The sequence below is a fragment of the Acipenser ruthenus genome, chromosome 12 (assembly GCF_902713425.1).
Source record: "Acipenser ruthenus chromosome 12, fAciRut3.2 maternal haplotype, whole genome shotgun sequence".
Classification (NCBI taxonomy): Eukaryota; Metazoa; Chordata; class Actinopteri; order Acipenseriformes; family Acipenseridae; genus Acipenser; species Acipenser ruthenus.
In genome coordinates this window covers 12,931,485-12,944,365 of record NC_081200.1, presented here as the reverse complement: position 1 = coordinate 12,944,365, position 12,881 = coordinate 12,931,485, and the positions used below count along the sequence as shown (strand labels likewise).

Below are 12,881 nucleotides of genomic sequence, written 5' to 3'. Positions count from 1 at the left end.
GCATTTACAAATAGAATTCAAGCCTTTGCATTCCATGCTTCGTTTTGGCTGTCCAACTGTACAATATATTTTCAAAAGATGTACAACGCACACACAGAAATACAATTAGCAGTGCTATGAAAAATTATTTACTTTATATTTTTTATTGTTCGTACAGGATTGGTTGGCATGGTTTATGTCGTTATTTTTACAATTTTTATTTTTTTAAAAAAGGTCTTTTTGACTTTGGGGTTGATTTGATCAACCAATACCCTGTCAGAGCATTTTACAGCACCAGGGAATCCACCTGAGAATGACTGCTGGCCTTGATTTTATAACACTTAAGGGGCCCAAAGATGATTGGAATTTGAATAATTTATTTTCCAAGTTGAATTTTCACTTGATATGTGTTTTGAGTGATATTGCTGCAAAATTAAAAAATGACACATTTAAAAAACTGAAGAAAGTCACATGCCACTCCCCTATGGGTTGTGTGAGGCATGCTGTGTGATATTAGACTTTATCAGATACACACATTTATACACAGGCTGAAAAGTTTAGGGATGAAGACTTTCTTTGTTTGCCAAAAAGTACAAGGGAACTGGCACTTAAACAGTAAGTACACTGTTGAAATGAGCACTGTAAACAACAGAGAGGCGCACCGAGGAGCTGTACAGTGTTGTGTAGGTTTCAGGTGGAGCAGATATTCTCTATGTTGTTACTCAGGTTCCAGGCTCACGTGCCAACTCGAAATACCAGCCATGGCAGGAAGAACAAAGGCATGTTCAGCAGCTCTCTCTCACAAAATGGGGAGGCAAGACAGGCAAACAAACATTTCAGCTGGTGCCTTCATCTGTTTAATGATGAAGTCAACAAACATGTTGGCTAGTGCCTCCCTTGGTATAAAGCCACTAATGAAGGCACTCTCTGAAACATTTTTCTTGGTTTTAGACTTATTTGAACAACTTTGTCTAGTGTACAGAATATTATTCATGTTTATTTTAGTATGCCAAATACTAAGCCATGCTGTTTACAAATATGAATTTCTATATATTACTGAATATTCAGTTACCGTGGACACATGTGACTGTCCAATCATTACAATAGAGTAATGTAGAATAAAAATATATTTAAAATGTATTTTATTTATTTAGTGAGTAATTGTACATGGTTGGAATGTTATAGAAACAGCCTGGAACACAAACTCCAATTCCATGCATGAATATAAACAGTTCTACAGTACATTTCTGAAATTGTTAATAATGAAGAGAGGATTTCCATCAAAGCTTGAACTTATGAGTTATTTGAAGAATGTTTTTTAAAGTTTTAATGTTGTTTTTTTATATATATATATATATATAGATTATTAAAGAAGCCAACAAGTAATTTCTAAAAACACCAGTTTTGAGAATAGTTTGTTACATGTATTTTGCACTATTTTATGTTTGTGCTCTTTTATCTTTGTTTTTATGCCAACAATCTAATGACAATTTGGATATGAACAATCTGTCCAATCTTTTAACTATATAAAGTTTAGTTAAAAGAAAAGGAAGAATCCTAAAGTGTACGGATACAACCCAAGTTCCTTAACCACTTGACAAATGATTTGTATCAATTCAACCCATGCCTTGAAGTGTGTTATTGCTCTTACAAAATGGCTTAAAATTAATGTTTTTCAAAAAAAAATATAAAAAACAAGAGATTTTGAACTTTAAATTATGTTTTATTAAACGTATCCTTCCACCAATGAAAAATACTCCCAATACACTGTAGAGGGATACTATTTGGCTAGATAAAATTATTACTGAATTCATTGTTTTTCTTCTGAAAAGGAAAACTACAAAAATCTAAAACTGCCTACTTGTATGCTTTATACATATTGTTATGTAAATGCTATATTTGAAATGACTGTTCTACAATGATCAACCTCTGCACAATTATATTTTAAATGTCAAGCCTTTGTTTATTCTCATCAGCAGTCCTCCAGATTCAGGCCCAGCGCATCAGTTGAACTCAAAGTGGCAGGCAGGCTGGGTTGTGTGCTTGCTGGGGGCCACTCATAGTAAACACAAACAAAACGCCTTACTGCATTTTAATACACACTGATGTGTAAAATTACTGAATGCTTATTGAATGGACAAATCTGAACATCATTTTTTTTTGGCCATGGAAGATGAGCCTGAAGTGTCAGTTATGCTCTTCAAACCATCCACTTGCCAAGGGTATACCAGGAGAACATCCCCCACTCCACAGCCATGCCAAATTCAATTGGGTCGATAGCTCCTAATAGGCATTGTGTATTCAGAAGGCTGGTGCTGTTGTAATCTACACTGGACATATTAGCTATTCATTTTTTTTTTTCCTGAGAATTATTTATTTTATTTTTCAATTTTCCACTAGAGCTCAGAGTTGACAGTCATGATCTACTGCTGCTGCAAGTAACACAGTAATTAGCATGACCATTGCCTGTTGAGTTCAAAAGAGAAGCAGGGCGGAAAGAAGGCTTCTAGCAGCTACAGTTGACATTACCTTTTGGAAATGTAAACAAACGACCAGCAAAATCTTGTTTTTTGGTTTGTCTGAAAATCAACTGGAATAGGAACATCTGCTTCAATCTGTATTTGTGAGAAGATTAACTGCAACATACCAGTAAAATAACAGCACAATTACATGTATTTTCCCATATAGTTGCTCTGGGGAAGGTCGTGTACGTGTATTAATATTACAAAACTAGAAAGGAACACATGGTTTTCACTTTTGATCCTGTGAATAAATTGTGTTTTCTTTTCTTTTTTTTTGGGGGGGGGGGGGGGGGGTTCTCATTGAGCAACAGGTGTTTTGTTTTTTTTAAATAACAAACATTACAAATGGTAAGAACCAGGCCCTCTCGATGCTGTGTTCCTGGTGGGCTCTCTCTGCTGTTTAATAAAGAACATTTCCAGAGTGGAATTTTCTTGTTTTTGAGGTGGAGTCTCCAGTTGGTGGGGAAATATAGTAATAGGAAACAGGTGCTAGTAGGCGATGGTCGTTCTGTATTGCACTGCACAGAAATAGCAACACAATGAGCTCAGCTGTGATTACCTATCTGTCTGTTTTTTAAATACCAAACTGTTCTGTATTAGACACCAACAAAACACTGATGTACCTACAGTGGAAAAGTTACCATTTTATTTAGTTGTGTTTCTGTTTTAAATGTCTTGATAGCCATTGAGGGGTGTCCTGGAAACATTTGATTTTCTTTAGATAACCTAGGCTTGTGTCAAACCAAATCTACTTTTCAGAAAATTGAAATGTTCGATTTTCACGTTTTTCTATCACATCTTTTATAAAATCCAGAAAATAGTTTTTGTCTGTAATTCTAAGCAAAATTAGTCTGAATGGTGGGATCAAGTTTTTCCAAGACACTCCTCAATTACACTGTGGTATTATACAGTGGTTTCCTCTAATTTCCTCTATTCATTTCAATTTCATTCTACTGTGTAGTGTGTAATAAATGTTGATTTGGATTCAATGCTTTCACACTGAGGTGGAACATTAAGGTTATTGATCTTATCAACAGATTTGCTTTAAATTGCTATATGCTTCAAATTGCCTTCTTTTCACTGCTCGCTTCAACTCACTCCAGCTGTGCATGATTTGGATTGAGAATGCCTTCGCTTAATATTTAACATTGTGTGTATTTAATATAGACATCAACATGATCAATAATATTTCCAAAGCAAAAAAATATTTTATGCAAAAAAGAATGCCAACTGCCGTGCTCAATTAAGTAAAAAAAAATAAACTTAAAAAAATCATGAATGTACACAAACAAAAGAATAAATAAAATATATTCAGAACTTTTCAGATTTTATATGATGTCATGGGTGTCACCTTTGTTCAAGTCTTGAGCAATAAATAATACTGCAGTGCCCATTTCAAGATGACATCTGTACAAACATTCCTTCTGTTCCACTGGACAAAACCAAATGCATACTGTTTATACAAAAACAGAAATTACATCGAGTGTCAGCTGCCAAGCAGGACAATAAAATCACTGAAAATCAATGGCTTATTATTCAAAAGAAACTCCATGGCTTGTATACGATGTGTAATTGAGTGATCATTTGTTTTTAAGTGCTGTACGTGGCGATGAACATCCTGATCTCTGAAATCAAGCATTCTTGCTTTACAGGCTATTTTCATTTTGACTTGGGAAACATCAGTTTTTAAAGATTTCATCTGTTATACATAGATTTACAGCCATAGTACCATACTAGTAGGGGAGCAGGAGAGTCGTGGGTTCAATCCCAGGTGGGGGACACTGCTGCTGTACCCTTGAGCAAGGTACTTTACCTAGATTGCTCCAGTAAAAACCCAACTGTATAAATGGGTAATTGCATGTAAAAAAATAGTGTAAAAAATAATGTAATTGAATGTAAAAAAAAAAGGAAAAAAGTGATATCTTGTAACAATTGTAAGTCGCCTTGGATAAGGGCGTCTGCTAAAAAATAAATAATAATAATATCAGATAAATGCTAGATCTGATCTGCTCTATCTGCAATATCTAGAACGCTGAACTTTGTCGACCAGACATACCATTATATTGAAGAGATCAGTCTTTTTTCCTGCTATTGGACTAATGTCCTGGAAATAATAGACTGAATAGTTCCATTTGTCACATTGTAAGTGCTGTGGGGTGGAAGAAATCACAGCAACAAACGTCGATAATAACCATGGAGGTATATTAAAAATAACACATCCCTAACATTTAAACCTATCGGGATTAGTTAGGATACGTAAAATAGTTGAACTGATGGAGTTAATAATTGAGAGCTGGTGTGCCTTTCAAAGACATTTTAAATTAAAAGGACAGGAAAGAGTGGTTTGCTTATTCAACAATATAGTAGAAAATAGCAAAGTAGGCTGTACGAAATTTGAGAAAACAAAAATGTGAATACATTACATTTCACTTTAGGATGGCTCTGTGTTAGTTTGCACAACTTTATGTCAACAAAAATAAAAGTCAGTTTGTGCCAAGGCCTAATATCACAGAGGTTACATACATTAAAACAATGGCCCAGAACTAGCAGGTTTCCTGCTGAAGCCCTGTCAGAACCCTCTACCGTTTCCAAAGAAAACAGGGCTGCCCCCTCACACAATTAGAGATCAGCAGGGCTGCCAGTTCCAGAGCCAACAAAGTTACCTTAGACTTTAAGAGGGCCTATGTACAAACTGTCTCTTTCCCAGAACCCACTGTAGAAAGCAATACATTACTGTCTCACATTTCTTTCAGCAGACACCTCTGCCCATGTCACCCAGTAACAGGAGTGCCAGAGTTTTTTGCATGTCAGGTTTCAGTGGTGATGATTGCTGTTCATGGCACCAGTTTTGGCAGTGAGCTGGTGTTTGTGTTTGTTGCTAATTACAATACAGATAATTAGCTTCTTAGCTAATAAGGCTTGTTTTGAAATGGCTTTGTATTATAATTTCATATAATCTACGGGCATATAACATGTATTTAAGCACCAGAGCAGGCCATCTTTCCATTGCTGTATAATACAGAAACGGCTGCACAATAATAATCTTTCGCTAAAAAACAGATCAGTTTGTGGCCACATTTGTTTTAACCTTCTGCCATAGTTCAAAAAACATTATCGACACGTGCTTCATTAAATAATTATTCCACTTTATTGTACTACTCATCTATTTATGTTCACAAACCACTTGGTCATTAACACCATTCCTGTTGTTCTTTGCCCCCCAGGCATGCTTTTGTTTGTTCAATAAAACACACTCATGTTTAGATTTGTCTAAAATGGAAATAAAGCAAACTCCGACTTCAGGCTTTAAGCCCAGTGTACAGCCAATGTGTCTGGAAAAAAAAAGGATGCCTTTGTAATTCTGGCATTGTTCTGAGTAGTTGCCAGCAATCCAAAGAAACCAGCACAACAGCACAATATAATGTTACTATGTCTCAGTCAAAATACTACAAGATACCATAGTATGATGTTCTGTTATTTTAATATGACTTTAATCCAATCACAAATATTATCTGCAGTAACCTTAGCTTTTGTTTTTGGGCGTCAAACATATTCTTATCTGATTTGAATATAACAGTTGACTGATGCAAGTCTGTGCACTATGTGTTAAGATGTTGTCATGGTTGCCGTGGCAATGTACAAAAAAAGAACAACCATGCACTCCATTAAACCTACCAACAGGTGGCTGACATTTGTATTAAAAACAGGTAAATGGTGAAAGTAAAATCCATATAGAGCTCTTTGTTTTTTGTGCTCAAAATGCTGCGATATTTTAAGTAGACTGAGAAGGACCTACCAACAAAGCTACTGCAACAGCTATACAGTATAATGCCTACATCTGATTTATCTGAATTGCAATTTCGATTGCCTGTGGTGACGTGAGTTTAATAGTTTAGTTGCTAAATTAGCTTTTTTATAGATGTCTGTTATTTATGGAGAAATTATGATGGTGCTTCTTTGCCAGCAGTTGAGGTAAACAACCGATGGAAAGCTGACTGCTGTGGAGAATAATTACTGTCTTCAGGCACCTGTACTAATAAATACAATGTGAAAAGCTGCACAAGGGCCCGTGCTGCTGCTGCATGAAGACTACATCTTTACTGGCTGTGCTGCCAAGTGCGTCTTTTAACAAGGAACGGTGTCCTTATGTGGAAAAGGTCTCTTAAAACCTTTAGTCACGCTCCATGTTTTATGTTTTTTATCTAATACCCTGATGTATAAACAGAGAAAGTAGTACATAATTAAATCTTATGATACTATCATTTAAAGTCTTTAATACGACTTTTTGATTTAATTCCAGACAGTTTGCTGTTAGATCATTTCTCACCCCTGTTCATATTCGGAAGATCTTGGTCACAGAGCTTTAATGTGTTCATTGCCAACAGGAGGACTGAGAGAAGTAAGATACCTTATCCAAATTACTTTCTCCTGTGAATAATTTTATTTAGAGCTGCGTTTAACAGAACTGACTGCCAACTGACTTTAAACTACGGCTTATTTTTAGTGCTGTAGATCACATGGTCTGATTTACAGTTGGAACATTTGAGTAAATCTGACCTACAACACAGGAAGTGAATAGGTACCAGAGACTAACAGCAGCTATGTTGTTCCATTTATAAGATCTGCATATCCACAGTAAAGTAAAAGAAACAACACTTGAACAGGGAGACCAGTGATAATGTTCATTGCACAAATAGGAATAGATTTAAAAACGTGTGGGTAATTTGAGTAGGCAGGTTATTTCAGTACTTGCGCACCTCTGTTCTGTAAATATGTACCAAATAGCCATTCCTTTATTGCAAAGTTATTTATACTATGCTTTGACGTCCTTCGATTCCTCAATTAGTCTCAGGAATCCTAGAATACTTCCTAAACCTTATGAGCTAACAATAGTTCTACCGTTTGTAATTGCCTTTGATTCCACTTTCTGCATATTCAGATTGCAAAGTGTCTCAGAACTGTAATGGCTTTCTGTGTTTGCTCAAACTCATTAGTATTGATTTGAAGGAACATGTTGCTTCTTTGATATGATTTTCTTGTTAAAAGTCTGCATGCAGACATGATGGGATACCGAGGGACACAATTGATAATCCTGGGATCAGAGATCATAACTTTAGTCAAGTATAGTGACATATACATAAGTGTGTGTCAGCACAACAGTAAAAAAAAACTGTAGCCAAGATTTAATATCTCTCCTTATTTATAAATATAGAAATACAGACTGTGGCAGTGCATTCATTGAAAGATGTGTATCTATTTTAATTACATTTTCAGGATCATTAAAAAAGCATTTGGGAATGGTAAACCAGATGGGAACAGGCAACATGATCATCTGTCAAATAAATGTTCTTGGCTTTAAAAATTGGTGCTGCATTGAATCCGATCAGAATTAATCTTAAAGGGCAATACAGGGATGGAAATAAGATGCCCATTTCATAGCAGTTTGATCCATTTCTGATTTTACTATGAGTTTAGTTAGACACACCTGAGCTTGTTTCCTACACATTGTCGCTAATCCAGTTTGTAGTAAAATGTGGAATGGGTGAATGCAATAGGAGTCATATTACCATTCCTGTAATACCAGCACATTAAACACTTGATTATAGATGTTCATTATCTCTAGAATTAGTTTTCTTCTATTTCATTTGATTGTTGCGATCAGGAATTGTCAAAGTTCTGATTAAATAATGAAATATGGTTTCATTTTCAGCAGAAAGAAGCTATAACTATACAATTACAATACCGCATTTGTTGTATTTTATGAATAGAGCTTTGATCTTTCCTTGTTTTAAAGTCTTCCTTTTGATGAAAAAAAAACCAATAAATTGGTTAAGTGCCACTTCATACAAATCAGTAATTCTGCTTGGTGACAGGCTCCTGTTGCTATGCTGTCAAAGAACTCTTTCTGACATTTGTTTATCCAAACTGTCATATTGTGTTATAACAGGGCTTGGAATCCCAATGAAAGTGAATGGCTGTGTGTGGAAGGGTAGCCGGTCGGTCAGGGCTAGCTGCAGGAACAGCAAACACAGGAGACGAGAGATTGCAGTTTAAAGTGCTGCTCATTATTTAACAAAAGGTTTAAAGAAACCAAATAAACTTAATACCCAATAAATAAACACTGAAGCAGAGGGCACAACCCTCTGTACTGCTCTCATCCCTTTTGTCTAAACTAACTAGGGAGCTTTTTCCCAAACTTGTATTCAAAATAAACAGAACCTTATTGCTAACCCTATATATATAAATGTGTGTGTGTGTGAGAGAGATTCGGCTTGTCATATAGGCCTAATACAGCACAGTGTCACATTAGTACACCACGTCGTTTTTCCGTAATTCCTTGATGTCACCACTGAATCCAGGTCGCACCCCTAAAAGTTGCATTCAACTCTTAATCAAAAAAAACTAAAATATTACTCCCAACAACCTTTTTTATGATTGCTGGGAGGGGGCAGGTATTTCAGTACACGAATCACGGTTCACAAATCCCTGGAAAGCTGCTAGTCAGACTATATTAACGTTATTTTGCACATTTTAAAATCTATTTTCATGCACAGTATTTCAAGTCAGTGGGTACGGAGAGAAAACTTTGAATAATTTTAGAACAAAGCCATTACAGTTCATACAGCATATGCTTTTAAAAGGCTGTGGAACTCTGTGCTTTTTTAAAACCATCTCGACAGTTATTGATTTAGTCACTCAAATATGTGACATAACCTGAGAATATGTAAAACATGTGTTTACATTCTTTTACAGTAGGGCCTATAGAGGAGCGGCTGGTATCAAATATCACAGTTTCTTAACCATGTATTTGTCTTCTTGTTTGGATTCTCTTTTTATATCGTTTTCTGTTTCATTTATTACGTCCTGGTGACTATTGATTATTATTTTCTTACATCTACCATTGGCAGAGTATTGCAGGGGGACAGGTTATAATTGATCTTGCTGGACATGACGAGACAGAGAGCTGTATTGAAGCAACAGGGTTGCTTTAAACTTCTTATATGTGTCGATTGAAGCAGTAAATGTTATACAAATTGAATACATAAGTGAACTTTGATATTCCATACCCGTAGCAAGTCTGTATTTTAAAGATATGCTCACTGCTCCACTGAACCGTACGCTTTCCCGATACAACAGTTTTTGATGATTTTCCATGTGTGAAGCAGCAGCCCTGTTCTGTGTAGTGAACACATTAACTAATCTTCCTCATGGAAGTCAGTTTCAAAAGCAGAATGGATCGCTTGTTATCTTCCCCCAGACGCTCTGTGTGCTCTATCAGCACTCCGTGTTATTGTCTACACAGCTCAGGGCAGGGTTGTTTAGATTTATGAACAGTAATCTACCAGTAAACCTAAAGTATAACTACCGTAAAATCTGAATAGCTGGTTAACACGAGTTTAACTAAACATGTTTTTGATCTGCATTCAGCTCGGGATTAACTGATGGAGTTTATTCACGATTAACCTCTCATCTAGAAATTAATGTTACGTGTACCCTGCACTTCTGAAATACAGGTGATTCTTTATATTGTTCTGTATAATCATTTTTCTTTAAGTGCTAAAATATAACTTTTGGGGAACTTGCAACACACAGTGGTGTTCTAAAACCTAGCAACCACTTGTTTTATCTGTGTTGACCGGTGACGTCATGTTTATGAATGAATTTTAGTATTATAAAAAAAAAAAAAACATGTTCATGATCGATGTTAATTGAGTGTATTGAATGTACAATGCTAAAAATGATTTTATTACACAAACTTATATTTTCTTAAAATGTAAAATGTAAGTGTTTGGTGCCTACTTCTAATTAAGTTGAGAGTGTATATATAATAAACAGACTAAAAGTTGACATTAATTTATTTAATCTGTTTATATAGAACCTGTTTGGGTTTAAACATTTAGAATGCTTTGTCATTGACATTCAGAGTGCGATATCTACACAGCGAAATTATAAGTGTAGTTACTGCTAATAGGTTTCAATAGGGATATGACATATAATACATTTCACATGGTTAAAACTAAAGACAGTTGAATTAAGACCTTTGTCAGTGTATTTTTGTGTTAAGATTTAGTAAACAGAATTTCATAATTACTGGAACCAAGAATAGGATTTTAATGCAGCCCCATCAAATAAATAACTAAAAATCTAGCTGCACAACACTGTAACATTTCTGTGGGAGTCTTTCTATAAACTATTTCAAAACCAATAATCTCAAAACCATAATCTCCCTAGATGATGTGGGTTTTTATATAAAACACAGCTGTTACTGACCACCACAAGAGAACAGGGATGGGTGGGTGTTTATTGCTAACAGCTAGGACATCTAGTACTTTTAATCTACATTTTACATTTTAAAGTAACACACACACGCACACGTGTGTGTGTGTGTGTATATATATATATATATATATATATATATATATATATATATATATATATATATATATATATATATATAATCTACAGCTATTGCCAAATGTTTTGCATCACTTAGAATTAAAATAATAAAAGAATACATTAACACAATTAGCAAGGTGTGTCATTGACTTTTATTTAACATCATGTAATCAAAGAACACAAAATTATATTGCAGAAGTCCACTGGAAGAGATAATAGTAGTACAGTATTTCATGTCGCATTTTGCCAGTTTTTTGTTAAGCATATGGAAAACTACAAAGCAGTATGTAAATTCAATATTCAGCAGATTTCATTCGACTTTATGAAACAAAATGTGTTAATTCTATAGGCTACACAGCTGTGTGTATAACAGAGGGGCAGCGTGGCCCTGGGACTGGATTTCTGTTACTAGTTGCAATTGTTTTTTTTGTTGTTTTTTTTTTTTGTGCACTGCTCTGTGTTATACTTGATTTGTATAAATGTATTACTTTGTTGATCATCTTGTGTTTACTGGGGCTAGGCTCAGGTCAACCATTTCACTTGAGATAGATTCTGATACAGTGCCAAACTATAACAAGAGTTTTGTTTTCTTTCATCTTTCAACCCCATACACAGAGATTCTTCTTCGAGACCAAGACAATGCTGCCATTTTGAAGCAGCACTGCCAGCAAAACAGACTTGATTTGGAGGAAACATCAAGGACATAGATGTTTTCATATTTTTTTTTTCTTTTCCCTTATAATTCTTACCAAGCTTACTAGTGTGCCAATTTTTGTTCTTCCTTCAGTAATTCTGTAATTTTCCAAGGACCTTCCCATAATCTTTGCATTCTGTTGACAAAGAAGGCCTTTGTGTATTATTCCGGTAACTGTGTTTTGCCATATCTAACAAATAAAACAAGAAGGCGTTTTATTATTCCCGGCTTGAACCGCCTGCTGGTGTAAATATGTGTATTATCCCATGACACAATGGAGAATGTTTCGATAGAGGGCAGCTGGCCGCACCTGTCCAATGGGGTTGACAGCATGTTATTTTATTTATTTGTAGTCACTGATGATGGATTTTGTATGTATATTTTAAATCTTTACGCACAAAAAAAATATGAGCATCATTTTTTTTTAAACATAACCCTCCTTTTTCATTTTAGACAAAACCTGTGCAACCCACCTAATTAAATGCATGTGGGCTTAACCAACATGTGTTTTTATTTTTTTTTACTTTCTGCACTGTTTATTATCAAGGCAGTCATCCAAAAGACTACATATAGATACTGTAACTCATTATGCAATGATACTAACTCCAGTCAAGATCAAAGCAAACTCAAAGCTAGGTAGGCTTAGAGAAAGATAATAGTAACTCAACATGGAAGGGACAGAACCCACTCAAAGGGATTGAAAATACATTAAATTAGTAAAAGAAAATTTAACAAAGCAATTAGAATGCCACTGGAAGCTAACATTGCATTCCCTTAAGAGTGTAATGCCTGGGAGTAACAGATGCTTAAATACAACATTAAAACAAGAAATATGCAAATGAGGAAAGGCTAGAGACATACACTTGCCATTCATTTTTAATCAAATCACTGGCATATTTTTACTTCAAATGAAGATCTCACAGAGACAGAAGTAGAGTGACTGGAGGTGGCTTTCCCAATAATCTACATGTGTGGTCCCTTTAAAAACAGAATTCACTTCTCCTTAATTGCTGTGAAATTCCAAGGCTCCTCTATAAATGAATTGGAAAATGTTAAACGATTGAAACAGCAAACACTGTCGTAATATAATTAGACGTGAATTCCTGCCCCAAACACAGCTGGTCTGCAGAAGATGATGCCACAGGTTAATAAAGATCGAATTCCTGACAGCAACTGGTATTATAATGGAGATTAGATAAAGGGGCATTCAGAACAGAAAATAGGAGGCACTTTTTTACACAGAGAATTGTGGGGGTATGGAACCAACTCCCCAGTAATGTTGTTGAAGC

At 35.2% G+C, this 12,881-nt stretch overlaps 1 long non-coding RNA gene across 1 annotated transcript; it reads left to right on the top strand.

Moving 5' to 3' along the window:
- Positions 1-9,836: 9,836 nt before the first annotated feature.
- Positions 9,837-11,820, top strand: LOC131739979 (uncharacterized). The gene is made up of 2 exons (XR_009330611.1): positions 9,837-10,015; positions 11,514-11,820. It is a non-coding gene; the product is annotated as an uncharacterized LOC131739979 (long non-coding RNA).
- The last annotated feature ends 1,061 nt before the right edge of the window (positions 11,821-12,881 follow it).